We start from the raw sequence: 15,976 nt of genomic DNA, 5'->3' as shown, positions 1-15,976 counted from the left end.
TGTTGTTTTCAAAATGTGAGGTTACAGCTCAGTATATACTGAATGAAAAGGCTCTATCAAATATATGTTCTCCTGTCACTAGGATCAGCAAAAAAAGGACACAACTGATCATGCCAGGCAGTAAGACAGTAAATCATTTTCACTTGGGAGAAGTGTTTTTTTTCCAGCACTGTACCCACATTTTAATCATGAAAATTCTTTTATTAATTGTTTTCCTCCAAATTCCAGTCACTGGCCACTTCCTCATCACTGTTTGTATACTTGACTTCTTGTCTTACAGGATTCCTGAAGAAAAGGCAGGAATAGAAACACAACATTTGAGTTCACCAGTGACTGAAGAAGCAACCTACTAGACTCTCATTAATTAGAATAATTAAGGAAACCATTAAGGAAATATTTGTAAGACTCTTGCTTTTGTAAATGATGTACTACAGATCCACTGACAGATACAGGCAGAGTATTTTACTTGGACAGACTCTGTTTTCCATGGGCATATGTTTCAGCTGTAAACTTGGGCCAGGCTCTGTCCAGCTTTTCACCCACTTAAACTGTTCATTTATTTTCCAAAAAACTTACTAAGAAGTGTAATTTTTGTAATTGTGTTGTCCTTTGGTCAGGAGTGTCAGTCCTCTAGCTATACCCTCCATGCTCTCCATCCCTCCCAGCAGCATTGTTGTTTTTTAACAAGTATTACAGAGTGATAGAGGATGTTCACCCACTCATTTTCAAAGTGCTTTTGGGAATAATGTGCTCCACAGGGCAATTCTGCTGAATGAAGCTTGAAGGAAATAATGTTGGCTCATGCTCTTTGTCTTTGTTAACAGTCCTGTGTTTTCCCTTCACATTAGCTGTGTACCAAGCTCAATACTGAATGATGACTCTGTGTTGATTTTCCAGACTGGCAAGCAGAAAATTGGCCAAATACATATTACTAAGTACATGTCAGACAGTTTTAAGCACTAGCAGTTTAAAAAATCATAAAGACAAAGAGGCACATCCATCTTCAACAGGTGGACTTTCAAAAGATGATCTATTGCTGAGGAGTCTCACTAGCATTCAGTGTCATCCTTGGAGAAACTGCTTTACACCAGCATCACCACGAGAAACTTCCAGCCCTGGCAATCTGAGTGTGGATGGAGAAAGAGTGCACTGAGCCTCTCACTCATGCATATGTCAACATTATGTGTTTAATGAACTGCTTTTTCACAAATCCTGTGAGAATAGCAGTCTTGTGGGTATAGCTGTTTGCAGGGCTTAGGTACAGAACTTGGGATACATGCAAGAGCCTTGTCAACGACAGGGCTGTTCCATAACTATAGGCAAAGTCAAATGTCTTTATCAGTCCCTGCCTCCCACTCACCTCTAGTAGCATGGTACTATCTGTATTGCCATCACACTTGGATGAGAGGAAAGGATGGCCATTCTGGAGTGGGAAACGGAACGAAACAGAGGATGACGGGCTTAAAACCTTCCATTCTTCCATTTCCAGGGGCTAGATATACTGCAAAAATACAGGACTCTTCAGTCTGGAGAGAAAAAAGCAAAGGGGAATTTAAAAAAATGTAGGTGAAGTGAAACTGAACTGTTGTTCACCAAAACCTGCAATACTGAAACTAGGGAAGTTCACTGAAATTAGAGATAGAGTGTTTTAAAACACATATAAGAAAGTACATTTTTACTCAGTGGATAGTGAACTTCTGTAAAGTGTTGCCACAGGGAGCCGTGGGGGCAGATTGTATCAGCAGCTTCAAAAGTGGATGGACAAATTCATGGCCAATGAATTGATAAACAATAAGGAAAATGAGCAGGGATGTACCCTCTGATGCAATGAGTGTGGCTTATGGTGATGTGTGAGGAAATGAACTCAGAAGGTGGCAAGGCTCCTGAATATTCTCTAAACAGCCTCTCCTGCTGCAGTCAGTGACTGCAGTACAGGGCTAGGTGAACCACTGCTATCATCCATTTCTTGTGCTCATACCTAGAAGGACGGTAGCAATGCAGGAGCCTGAAAGTCATGCACACACTTGTAAAGTGCTAGTATGAGATACAGTTTTTCAGAATACATCTTACACCATATTGTTGAGGTTCAGCAAGGCTCAGTGCCAGGTCCTGCACTTTGGCCACAACAACCCCGTGCAATGCTACAGGCTTGGGGAAGAGTGGCTGGAAAGCTGCTTGGTGGAAAAGGACCCAGGGATGCTGATTGACAGCCACTGAACATGAGCCAGCTTGTGCCCAGGCAGCCAAGAAGGCCAATGGCATCCTAGCCTGTATCAGAAATAGCACAGCCAGCAGGGCCAGGGCAGTGATCATCCCCCTGTATTCAGCATTGGTGGGGCTACACCTTGAATATTGTGGTTGATTCTGGGCCCCTCACTACAAGAAAGGCATGGAGGTGCTGGAGTGGGTCCAAAGAAGGGTCTAGAGCACAAGTCCTGTGAGGAGTAGCTAAGAGACCTGAGGTTTTTTTAGCATGGACAAGTCTCCCCTGTAGACTCAGGGGAGACCTGATCACTTTCTACAACTACCTGAAGGGAGGTTGTGGCAAGGTGGGTGCCAGTCTCTTTTCCCAAGTAAGAAGTAATAGGACAGAACAGCCTCAAGTTGCAGAGGAGGTTTAGATTGGATATTATGAAAAATTTCTTCACTGAAAGGGTTAGTCTTGTCAAGCATTGGAACAGGCTGCCCAGGGAAGTGGTGCAGTCACCATCCCTGGAGGTGTTTAAAAGACGTGTAGATGTGGCAGTTAGAGTTTAATGGTTTAGTGGTGGACTTGACAGTATTAGGTTAATGGTTGGACATGCTCTTAAGGGTCTTTTCCAATGCAAATGATTCTATGATTTGTAATATTATAAGCAGTGTGTGTTCAAGACCAGGAGTCTGAGATAACTTCTGATTTCTGCTCAGCAGCCAAGCATAGCTGTGGGAGCAGCTGGATTGCAGTTTGGAAATGTGCCTGTGGGGATTGGCCCTACTCTGACTAGACTGAGGAGACAAGTCTCTCTACTTGATGAGGTTGCCTTAACAGCCACACGAACAGCCACGAATGATTATATTTACTAAGGCTGTGAAGTGAAGCTACAGCCAAGTCCTTGTCAGTCTAAGCATGGAGAGCATCCTTCCTGGATGCTTCTGTGGGCCACAAGTAAACCTGAGTAATTGTGATACTTTAATACTCTACAGCTTTGTGAAATTACTTTGAAACAATTCTGATTTACAGCAAGTAATCGCATAGCTAATGATTTATTCTTTTTTAATTGAAGAGAATGAAAATAATCTAGTTATATCAAGTTTAGAAGAGTGTGACCAGTTTTTACATTAAAGCCAAACAGGATGACCCATCTAATTACAGTTCTGACAGCCTGATATCAATCCTGGTCAAATTATTGGAATGACTGATACAGGACTTGATTCATTAAGAATTAAAAGAGGGGAATATAATCAATACTAGCTAAGAGGGTTTTACTGAAAAAAGATTGAACCCTAGTATATTGCTGTTTTGTTTTTTTAATGAGCTTTCATGTTTAATCTATAAAGGTAATAGAATAAACAACCACTTAAGTTGGTATGTGCTACACTTTGAGAAACTGTACACATCTAAAATATACTGATATGTACATGATATGTAATAAAAGAATGATAAACTATTTAACCCACAGTGTCCAAATGTAGTCATACCTTTGGTATCACCAGTGGGGTATCACCTGGGGCTTTTTGTAGGTGCTAATGGGTTCAGCTGCAGGGCCCAGACTTGCAACAAAATTCTGATGCTAATGATGTTTGAAGATCACACAAAAAGGTTTGTAAGCAATAACTAACAAAGAGACTAAGGCAGACAGCAGCATAGATTGCTTTTCAAGTTAGTTGAACATGCACTTCAGGACATTGTACATCCATGGGACAAAAAATGTGGGCAACACTTGAGAATGGGGGAATCTGTCCTGTTGCTTATAATCAAAGCTATATATCGTGAAAGACGAATTGTTGATGCGATGTGAAAATCTGTGTGTTCTTGTTTATCGTTCTAATTGGCTACATCTCAATTAGGTGCCATGAAATGATTGATCTCTCATCACAGATGCTTTTCGAGTTTGGTTTTGGTTTTAACAGCTGGGTATAGTTGTTACAAGTCATTAACTGAAACAGCAATATTCTTTAAACAGTTCTGATGACACAAATTAGCTCTATGGTTAGAATATTGCTTTTCCCTCAGGTATTGCAGATGCATAGACCATATAGTTAAAAAACATTTCTTACGCTTTGAGTGAAATCCTGTCTCACTGAAGTCAGTGCATTATCTTCAGTGGAGGTGGATTTTCATCCACTCTCTCCACTGCTTCTGATTTCTATGACCATTGAATCATTACACTGAACACAGTAGTAATACTTGCCTGTGCTTGCAGGATGGACCTATGCGTAGAGAAACTGGAGACTTCTTACAAGGAAATATTTCTAGGGCTTGTTCAGGTTTGTCAAGAAAACTGTTAGTGTTCGAATGCTTTTAAAACACTTTTAGCAGGAACAGTCTGATTTCCAAATGTGCTGAGAGGATATTTGAAATATTTAATTCTGTTCCTTTCTCCTGAATGTTCATTAACTTTAGAAGAAAAAATTCATAATGTAAGATTAATGCCATAACTTTAGGACATCCATAGCTTGAAATGACTGACCACTGAAATGGCAAACCTTAGTATACATATAGCGATAAACACTGTGAAATTCTACTCATTAACTTGACTGAGTTAATTCACCTTCATGTAGTGACTATGCTACAATGATATTGGTAAACGTTAAGTAACTACAGTGACATACATTTCAATGGTGACTTTAGATTCAGCCTCCCACCATTCAGAGTTCAGAAAAGTAATGGCGAACTTAAATATATATATATATATATAAAATCAGAGTTCTTCAGCATACTGAGCTGCTTCTACCACAAAGTGAAGCAATGAATAAATTAATTGAAAGGTTTACTGATAAAAGTGATTATTTGCAATAGGAAATAGCTATGGCAATCTGAATTCAAACCAAACATGTACACTAAAAAAAAACCCAAATCACAGCAAGCAGAATGATTTGTTTTTCAGAAGGCTTTCAGAATCTGGGAAATTTTGGAGGCACACACAAGTAAAACTAGCCTATACCATCTTCCTCGGACACAAGACATGGAACTGAAGAGCTCAGAGAATACTAAAGAAAAGCTTTTATTTTTTCATTTTTTTCTTGCTAAAGAAGATAGATAGCTGGATGTGGAGATAACAGACACAGATAACAGAGATAACCAGCATTTAGACTTTTAATATTTCATAAATACTTAATATGAATTTGTTGTCCTGTGCTCAGCTTAAAGGATGTTGGACCATTGAGGAACATCTATCTTAGGTGTACAGATGCAATGCTATTGAAAAAATCTGAGTCTGAAGAGGTTATAACTACAAATCTGAGGAACATCAGTGCTGATATGTGTATTGAATGCATATTACAGGCAATCATTCAGGATTCTGTATCCTTTCAGCTCATGAGAAGGAGGACTTTTTCTTGAAAATTTATTTTAAATAAATTTAAATTATTTTAAAATATATAATAAATAATAAAATGCATTTAAAATAAAAGCTCCAAGTCTTTATCATATTTATCCCAGCTAGAGAAGAAAATAGTATGGGAAATTCAGTTACACTGTGCACCTCCATGAAAACAGCTCATTGAAACTTTTTGGTAGCATGGAAATAAAATCCTCCAACCTTTCCTCCATGCTCCTGTTTCTTAATGTAATTCACCACATTTAATGTAATTAATTTGGAAAGCAGGAAGAGCAGTTTTCCCAAAGGAATTTCCTGACTGACGGCGGTTTTACATGTTCAGCATAGGGACAGCAGTGGTGGAGCATACTCCAGCTATTACCTCCTAATGGACATTTACTTCACATCACTACTGTTTTCCTCAGCAACGTAGCTAGGTAGATTCAATTTAAATTCCTCCCCTTCTATAATTAATTTTTTATCTAAGCATGTGTGTTCCAGAACCTTTTGCTTTGGGGCAGTAATGACCACCCAGTGCCCAGTCAGTCTGCAAGTCACCTAAGCATTCCCTGGAAATACCCCCATTGCAAATTGAGTACCAGCTCAAAAAATCCTCTTTCCCAATGAAAAAAATGGGAAACATCTTAGCTACTATTAGCTTTGTGCAACTGTGAAGTAAACAACATGAAAGGACCGCAAGAATGTTTGTAAAATGATTTGTGAGTGCTTAATGAGGGAAACTGTATGCATTTTCACAATTACTCAAGCCTATGTGACTGAATTTGTGAGGTAAAATAGAAAAGCATTATAAAGAAAAAGTAAATAATAATTTGACACTTCTCTGTGGCAAAGTGTAGTGAAGAAGGGATGGAGAGTAGTAAATATGTAATAAATCCAATATTTGAGTCTTCCTGAATCAATATTTACCTAATGGGAGGAAAAGGGTCACATTTTTCCCTCTTGGCTCATATATTATGCAGGTGACTTGCAGAATCTGTCTCTAACTTTCAATGTTTGTTTTCAAGGAAAAGCTGTGTATTCTAATCTAAACTTGGAAAGGACTATCAACCTGGTAGGAGTTCCCCCATACACTGTACATGTAGATGTTCAACAGTAGGTGGTGCTCCCAGGGTAGAAATGTACATAGTCTAAAACGCAAATTACAGAGGATTTACCGAGGAAGAGCTCTTTGGGGGGTTTTAGTATGGTAACTGAAAAGTATTTGAAGTGCAAATTCTCTAAAAAGATATTCAATATTATACTAACTGGTTCTTAAATCCTGTGCAAAGATTTGACTGCTCAGACGTGGAAGATGCACATTTTCCAGTCTGCTCTTTTCCTTCCAAATATTCATGCAACAAATTGTTCACTCAGCTTATACTCTATGAAATTTCTATCCATGTGCTTTATTGCCAGATGTCATTCACATTTGCTGAGAATGTAAGTATCAAATCCGAATTACCTACATAGTTTTCTCAGTTGTTAAATGTTTAATCTGTCTTATGAGCAATTGTGCACTTTAAGTAGTCTTTTGAATTACATCCTAGATGTATAGTGCATACCATGGGATTCTTAAAAATCCCAGAATCTTTTAAAAGTCATATGTAGCAGTAGAAGCCAACATTTTGTGTTGGGTTTCTTTGCTGTAGGCATTCTTTGTTCAATATATATTTGCTTTTCAGTTTTGTTGCTTAAATTTTGTGAAACAAATATGGCCTCACATATTCTTTATATGATCAGGGAGCATCACATGAGGGACATAACTTAGTACAGTCAAATTAGTACACTCAAAATTGAACTGCACTGGCAGAACATCCTACAAATTTTTAATGAAATACAGGACCAAAAAGATCAAGTGTCCCAAATAACAGCTTTCAATGAGGAGGACGTCAGGCTTTGTGGGTTTTTTTTTAGTGAGTATTAGACTTTCTTTGCCTGTTTATATTTCTGTAGTTCAACAGCATTTGCATAATATACTATTTGTTTATGCACAGTCTGAGAAATCTGGTAATTTGCAAACAGTGTGTTTTGTTAATTATAGTAGGTGCTTTGGCTATTTATGTATTTGAGCAGCTTGAGCTAAATTGAGAGAATAAAACCAATGAGGCAAGAAAGTCCAATTAAAAGTACATTAATCAAATGCCCCCCAAATGCCTTTCCTCTCTAATGCATATTGTTACATTTTATGTAGAGTGCCTGTTTGATGTCAATTGTCCTTCTGTATCTAATGCAGTATCTTGTTCAGTCAGTGTGCAGTAATAAATGTAATTGTCAAGTGCCTGGTTTGGGATGCTTGATGCTATATTTTTATAGATTTTATAGTTAATTTAAATTTTAAAGCATTCTTCTTTTTAAGATTAACTATAACCAAGAAACAAAGAGATACGAGAAAGTGACTAACTCCCATGTTAAGAAATGACTGTTTAAAACACGGGCTACTTTTGACCTCCCATAGCTGCAGTAGATTACCCTCTCATCTCCACTGGAAAAAGTAGAAGTAGACTCTGTTGGTTTTCATATAAAATTCAAAATGGAAAAGTGCTTCCCCAGAGCACTTAAAATTTGTTCTCTTCATATCCAGTGAACAATATTAGCTTGACTCAGCTTCTAGTATAATGTCATAAATCAAGAGTAGGTCCACAGCAGCCCATATGAAAAGTTTATTTTGCAGCACTGACGCATCTCTCAATAAAAAAATGAAGACTTGCACTTGTTCTGAAACACAAATTAGGCAGTCAATTAGTCTGAGAGCTGGACACAGAATCCCACTTCTTTGCTCCATAACAGCATCTTTATATGATGGCTGGCAAAACTTTTAGGATGAGAACTCAAAACCAAACAGACAAAAAAGAGGTGAAATTAAAAGAAGATTCATACAGAATTTAGGATCTGAATCTGCTCTGTCTAATCCAGGGAACGTTTCAATCCTTTAATGCTTTTCAGTTCCTTATATGCCTAAGATACACTCCAGTTTATTTTGACAGTGGCCCTACTTCAAACAAAAGCTCAGCAGTTTGGTGTCTGCCCAACTACAAGATCATCCAGGGAAGAGGCCGCGTTTGTCCCTGACCGGGGGTTTGTCTGGCAGACATTGTCAACACGTACTGAAGGCAAGCTAACATGACTGGGCTCCCTACAGAACCCTGCTGTGCTCACTGCAGAAACATGAACCACACAGGAGGGTACTCGCGTGCTGCTATAAGGAAATAGAAGATTTCCAGAAAATGGTACATCAAATATTTCCTTATCCATACAGGGCTGGAAGCTCCTAAAAGGAGTGATTGGAGTTTTAATTCTCTCAGGCCAGAGAGACACCTGGAACCAGTGCTTGATTTCGGTTTCTCACTGTTGGATGATTGTAAAAGGTGAGCCCCATGGCCTTCTCTTTGGACGATAAATGAAGAGAGATGTTCTTTGAGTGAAAGGAGTGTTAAGAGTCTGCCTGCAGAGAGTAAGCTATGGGTGCATGCATCTCTGCTTGAGGGATGGAAACCAGGAAAGGGTGGGATTACAGCCGTACATGTTGTACTCACCATCTCCTGTATGTTAGCACTACCTGCTGCTGCACTGAATGTAACAAGTGCCTGAAAGCAAGTTTCACCAAGTTCATGCTTTGGATCCCTTTCTGAGCTACCTCACCATGGACACATCTGCCTCCTGTCCCAGCTGAGCCAACCACAGAGCTTTCACTCCTTAGCTAGCTTCTCCCACCCTCATTCTGCTTTGCATGACCCCTCAATACACACACCTCCCTTTCTCTCCCTTTCCCTACCTTTTTGCACCAGACCTTTCCATCTTCCTCAGCCTCCCATCTGAGCTGCTAATAAGCCATTCCTGAGAACAACAGACAAGTTGGCAAAGACCTAAATTAATTCTGCTCAAGCCATCACAGATACTTGCACTTCAGACAGGCTGAGGAAGGTTCATAAGAGCAGGTCAGGTAAATAGAAGATATACGGCATGAGGGCCCTTTAGGCAGCCCTGCCGGTGATGAAAGAGTCCTTGTGGACAGAGTAAGGAACACCCAAATAAATTTTAGAAGGAGGTTTAGAGGTATTGCTTCATATGGATGTTAAATCTGGGCTCATATTAAATGTTCTTCTAGCAATGGCCATTTAAGCAGTCTGTTCATTGTTTCTATTCAAATGGCTTACACAATTGTTTGCAAAAGCTGAGTATCCAATAACATGCAAGAATATTGGCTACTGAATTTCCCTTCAGTTAGAGGATTTTCAGGACACTTCTGACTTGTGAATTAAGTTTGAAATTTTATATAACAAGTGATGCAATCACCTTTGGTGGTTCCACTGCCATAGAATGTTTACAATTGGAGAAACAGCATCCCATATTAAGCTAAGCCTTCTGTGGGAGAAAGAGGGCTTATTGGAGTACATGTTCAATATACGTAATAGATACCATTTCACAGGATTAAAAATGAATAGGTACCATTTCACAGGATTAAAAATGTGGACTCCTGAATGGTAAATTTAAACGTTCTGACTTGCTTTTATCTTTAAGTTATCTTTAGCAGCTATCTTTGAAATAGTTCAGGGCCATGTCTGTATTCCCTGGTTATGAAACATGGAAACTGGACAACTTTAAGAGGAATAGTTCTGAATAACAAAGCTTGAATGGCACCTTCAACACAAAAAGCCCTTAAAACAATGATTACAAAAATATGTGAAGAAATAACAAGGTAAGATCATTACCAGTAATTTTTTTTTTCACTACATGAAAATCTAAATGAAAAAAAAAAAAGAGGTATATTGTGTCCTTAATGAGGAGTAAATAAAATACGCTCAGGTATATGATTGCCCTTTTCATCAGTAATGCCTCTCTACAATCTGGCATGTATTAAAAAACAGAAAAAAAACCCAAAAGTATGATAGTTCTTCATGCCTTGGGCTAATTTGTTTAAATTTGAAATATTGTACTGATCTAAAATTAAAACATATGCTCTGTGCATATGTTATGCAGGCACAAAACATCTTCTGTATCAAGTATTGCAGAGAGATATTCTTCTCATAAGCAAATGAAGGTGCTTTAAAAAATGTATATCTGATTTCTTTCTAGGGATATGCAGGCTAAACAAATGTGCCTTGCCTCAGTGCTGCTTTAAAAGACAGAGAACCTTGAATCAAATATTTGATACAAACCTCTGACACTCAATGAGGTATGTCATAGTAGCTTTTAAGTTTATTTTCTTATTGCCATGTCTTGAAAAAACCCAAGAACATTGGCAAATATTATGTATATATATGTATTTTTATATATTCTGCCTCTTAGCAAAAAAGTAGAGCTTGTTAGGTATTTGTAAAGCACTACATCCATTCCTGCAGCATTCCAGCAAAGCAGCTTGATTTGTTGCTTTGCAGAAAGGGAAGACTGAAAAACCAAGAAGTTAGGAGGACTTGCCCGAAGTCTCGGCGTGAGTAGAATAACAGAAGCAGAAGGAAAACAGAAAAGGCCTGACTACTTATCTCCCAGCAAATGAATAATTCTCTCCAGTGCTGTTATTGAATTATATCAGAGAGTCTGACGTTCTCAATTTTCTTACCTCCAATAAGATTCCCTCATTGTCCAATAATGTTTTGCTGCTTAATCAGCTCAAAGGTAATCAGAAGCATGAACCTGTTCTTCAATCTATAAAATCTTCCTGTATTTAAACTGAAATAAGAAGCATTTAAATGAGAAAACCAAAAATCAAGATTTGTCTCACCAGGAAAATAAACACTGTAGGAGGCAATTACTGAGCAACACATATGCCATACATGGATGTAGGCTTCAGCTGTAGGGTCGATTTTCCTTGTTCAGACATAAAAAAATTATACCTAAACCCAACATGAATTAAAGAATTAAAAAGAAAAAAATCATCATCGTCTCATAGAATAATTCACTTTCCACAGGATTTTCTGAACCTTGCACTCGAGATCCATGTTCTCAGTGTGCCTGGAAACTACTCTCTGAATAGGCTCCTTGGCCACTACACTACTTTATTGAACTCTGATATCCTGCTAAATAATATATCCTCTCACAATACATCCACTGTTTTATTTGGCCTGTAGACCTATGGGACTCATTCATTCTTCAAAATCATAAGTTATCAGGTCATGTAGTGATTATGGAGCATAGCCAAGGTCTAAATACAGAGCAACTGAAATTACAGTTTCTGGGAATGTATCAATAGGATGTAATCCCATTGCTTGATCTTGATTGCCAGGTGACTCCAGTCTCTCTGTAAATATAAAATACAGACGTTTTGAAGTGGACTAAGTATGTACTGCACAGTCAGTCTTTAAACCGTGGCCTGTACAGGGCTGTATGTTCCTGCTGGGATCCTGGCTGTTTCTACCACTGGCTGTGTCCACCTTGTACGTGGCAGAACTTCCCTGGCTGCATTTTGAGCTCCAGGATATGACCCAGTACTAGGCATCTGTTCCTCCAGGCAGACTTCATTCAGCTAAAGCCCTGGACGCCTACTGCTGTGTCTGTTTTTGAGGCAAGCAGTATCAAGGAATTTTAAGGGAGGTTCAGCTTTTGTCTTCTCTCCCTGTCTCAGGCCATCTTTTCTCTCCCTCTTCTGGACCACAGCAATAGGGACAGCTGGAAAAACTATGGAGAAAGCCCTGTCTGATCACATGGCAGACAACTGCACAGTGCAGAACATTAATGTAAATGCAACTGAGATTTCTGGAAGGAGCAAGCACGCAGGGTGTTTCTGCAAATAACATATTTTTACTTTGAGCTCATCCCGGGAACCTCTGTGCAGCAGTGTAAGGGCAGCCACTGACAACCATATGTTCTATATGCACAAAAATGGGGGTGTAATTTTTTTTTAAATCAGATCTTTAAAGACAAGTATCTATAAACTGACAGATCTGTGTTATTTTTGGCCTCGGCTTGCATTAACTCAGAAGTTGGGCAGAAAACTGTTCTATTCTCTTTTTTGTTTAACTATTCAAATTAACAGATGCATTTCCTATCATTTGGTGCTTTTTCTGTCAATAACACACAAATCCCATGGAAACATGCCAAAGATTTTCTTAGCAACCAAGCCTTTTGCCTGATATACACAATTAACTACAACAGTCTGTTAAAAGCTTAAAATAAACCGTCTTTTTAGAATTCCATGTAGTGAAAGAAGATTCATTGGCAATGAATTTAGCACAGTTTGGGAAGAATTTATTAATCTTCATGGATGCTGAGTACTCAAGGGATGTCATAGTAAAAGTAAGTAAGTGTTGCCGTAAAGGCAAATCTACTGGGAAGTGTCCAATGACTGTGAGTTCAGGTAAAGTAAAAGCACTTTCACCATTTGATGGTACTGGCTCCCCTACAATTAAAATGTAAATTGATTCATGCCTTGTTAGTGCATAATACTGCTGGAGAAAGCATCCTTCTCTGCCAAGAAGTAGTAAATTCCATTATGAAAGATGGGATTTTGACATGGTGTTTCTAGTTCCAAGAGGGTAAACATTTTGGAGAAGAATATGCAGACTCTGGGCACTGCTTTCTAAGTCTCTGGAAGGTGAAGACTAATCACATTTTCAGAAAAGTTACATAAGTTATAGTTTTTATGTCTTTGCATTTGGATAAAATAAAATAGAATAAAACATTACAAGCTGTTTCCTGTTTCTGGAGAAACTTTTTTATCTTTGCTTAGAATAATCTCCATTGACTTCACAGTCTTTGAATTGGACCCAGGGTGCAGGATGATGGTATATGAAAAACAACAATTGTTAGAAGTAGTATATATACCTAGGATGAAAAGAAATAAAACAACAATATCTGAGGTACAGACTGACAGTCGCTTGAACTCAGCTCATGTGGCATGCTTTGTCACAAGCTAACCATCCATTTATGTTGCAGCCATCAAAAATCTCAGAGATCTTTACGTCTCTCTGTAGGTATTAGAGCTAGTATTTAAATATCCTGTTTCCCCAATAATCCTGAAAGTAGGTGTCCATGAGCAGAGATTTTTTTGGCACTGAGAAAAAAAAATCCTATTAAGTAGGAGAATAAGAAACAAAGGAACAAGAAGACACAACATTAAGTCTTATCAACTGAAAATTTTAAGTATCCCTTTATTCAGGTCTTTTAAATAGTTTATGAGCAATGGCAGCTTTAGTGATCTCATAGGAAGAATGACTTCTTCAGTAAAGCTGTTTGTTGAAATTTAATGATATGCCTCCAAGTACAGTTCTTCTGATTTGTGCCTGCTGTCTGCAAGTCCAGTACATCATAACGACTCTTCTCTTCACAAATGACCCACAAGATGTAACACAAACAGCTGCCATATAGTAGTGTGGAAGGATGTAAATGGCTGTGCTAAAGCTTACAGCAAGTTCAACATTCTTAAAGCTCTGCAGAGCTGTGCAAAGAATAGATTAATTCTAGTTTTAGCAGGGTTCATGGCAAAAATGCTATTGGAAAAGTAAATATTACATGTGATTATGAAAACAAGGAATACTTCAGTAACCTTGAGCTGAGCGGCTTGGGCTGTGCCCCATTGCAATTCTTAGGGGTCTGTGAAATGGTACTGTGAAATGGTGACAAATGTCAGCATGGGGAATCATATTTGCCTGTGTTATGGCATGGTAATAAAATGCAATGACCAGTACCAACCACCTCTGTTATTAATTTCTGCCGCCAGGGGATGGGAAAGGGGCTTCCACAGACATTTTGACGAACACATTGACATGCCTCAGTGCACTGTGCTTTCGCATGGTGTTGTTTCTCACCTTCATACCTCTGTCACAGAGGTATAAAATGACCTTGAAATAATAGGGTCTTTTTTTCATTAAGATTTGGTCTATGCATGAATTTCTGAAGTAGTATAGTAGAAACTGGTCCTGTAGGTAAGGAATGTGTTTTCAGTTCCTAGTCATCCAAAATACAGATGGCCATAGTTTTTTACTGATCTGATACATATATAGGAAAAACAGTTCTGCAGGAATTGAGAGAAAAGTCTGACTTCTTAGTCAATGTGATTTTTGTTGTCTATCTGAAATAAGACAAGTTTTCTGCAATAAAAATGATGTTTGAGGTAGAAAAAAAGATAATTCAAACTGAGCGATGTCACCCTTGGAGTCAACTGCTTTTAAGGCTGGGGAAGGAGTCTTCTTTTATGCACAATGCAGTAGTTCAGTTCTCATTAATTTCAATTAGAAGTTGATGAAGTTCTTTGGTTTATTACGCTGTCACTTGCACTACATTTTCAAATTGCAGCCAGACATGAAATATTCTCACAGGCAGTAACTGCTCACAGGGGATTTTCTGCAGTGCAAGACACGTAATGAATCCCAACTCATTATTATTATTAATTATTTGTATTACTTTATAGCTTAGGAGTTGTAGTCATGGATCAAGACCTCATTGCATGATGCACAAAGCCAGAATGAAAAAGCCATTACTTGCTTGTTAGTGGCATTGCTTAGCTTAAGAGCCTGAATTTGGATTTTCACCTTTTCCAAACCCAAGCAATGCTATCTGACCAGTCAATTGTGTTATCCAATAAGTGTTCAAACTGCCCTTGAAAACATCTGTTAGAAACCAGTGCTGTCCAGGCAGCCATCCTTACTCAGCTGACCCTGGAGGAAATCCTCAGGCTGAGGAACTCCTGTAATTCACAGCAGCATCAGTCCCCTGGTGCTCCTCTGCCTGCCCTTCCCCAGCCTCCCCACTGCTCAAGAGCAATGAGCACCTTCCAGCCCTGCCTGATCCATGCCATTACCACTTCGTTGCACAGAACTGGCACTAAGATTTTTTTGTAAGTGGTCAGAAAATGCGGAGGTGTCTTGTTGTATGTAATGGACTCAGAAAAAAAATGGCAGTCACATTTGGTATCTGCTCGTGACTTCCCTCCTGGCTTTGCCATTGAGGGTCAGAGCCCTTCCATTCGCATCAGATGGCCTTCCTGGGACAAAAGGATGCTACTGGCCCTCCGTGGTCTAAAGCAGATGGTAGGAGACTGAATTAATGCAAAAGCCACCCTCCGATTACCGTTGCTAGGGCACAGCTAATTTGAGGCCAGAGAAAAGGATGCTGCAGGTATCTGTGTGGGCCCGGGCAGGAGCTCCGGGTAAGTGGCGGAGAGCAAAACTGCATCTCCTAGAAGAGTTATGCCACAAATAAATGTATTTGATACATATGATGTTTGACGTGCCTACATCTATATTTATGCAAGTTACAGGAGGAGTCTGAGGATGAGAGGCATGACTTGAAGCATATCCCAGTTCTAGGGCCCTGACTGCCTGCAGCATGGGATGGCCAGCTCAATCCTCCCCCATGAAGAAAAGAGCCTGGGAGAGGCTTGGCCAAGATCTGCACTAGGCACTCTAGGAGCTGATAATTGTTGAAGACATGCCAGAAAGATAGGCCTGGATTGAACAGAGGAGAGAGGTCCAGATGTTAAATCAGCTTTGTCACCTGCATAGAGATAATTTGCTATTTATGGG

At 39.0% G+C, this 15,976-nt stretch overlaps 1 long non-coding RNA gene across 1 annotated transcript in view; it reads left to right on the top strand.

Moving 5' to 3' along the window:
* The window catches only part of LOC130600848 (uncharacterized), a 38,627-nt gene extending 26,279 nt beyond the window's left edge, over window positions 1-12,348 (top strand). Inside the window, exons 3-4 of the long non-coding RNA XR_008972540.1 lie at window positions 10,593-10,692; window positions 12,079-12,348. This is a non-coding gene — a long non-coding RNA (uncharacterized LOC130600848). The remainder of the gene's footprint in view (window positions 1-10,592; window positions 10,693-12,078) is intronic.
* Window positions 12,349-15,976: the final 3,628 nt, after the last annotated feature.

The sequence above is a fragment of the Pezoporus wallicus genome, unplaced genomic scaffold, assembly GCF_028554395.1.
Source record: "Pezoporus wallicus isolate ANWC-B61680 ecotype Strahan unplaced genomic scaffold, APGP_CSIRO_Pwel_v1 contig_4788, whole genome shotgun sequence".
Lineage (NCBI taxonomy): Eukaryota > Metazoa > Chordata > Aves > Psittaciformes > Psittacidae > Pezoporus > Pezoporus wallicus.
This window is presented reverse-complemented; position numbering and strand designations above follow the sequence as displayed.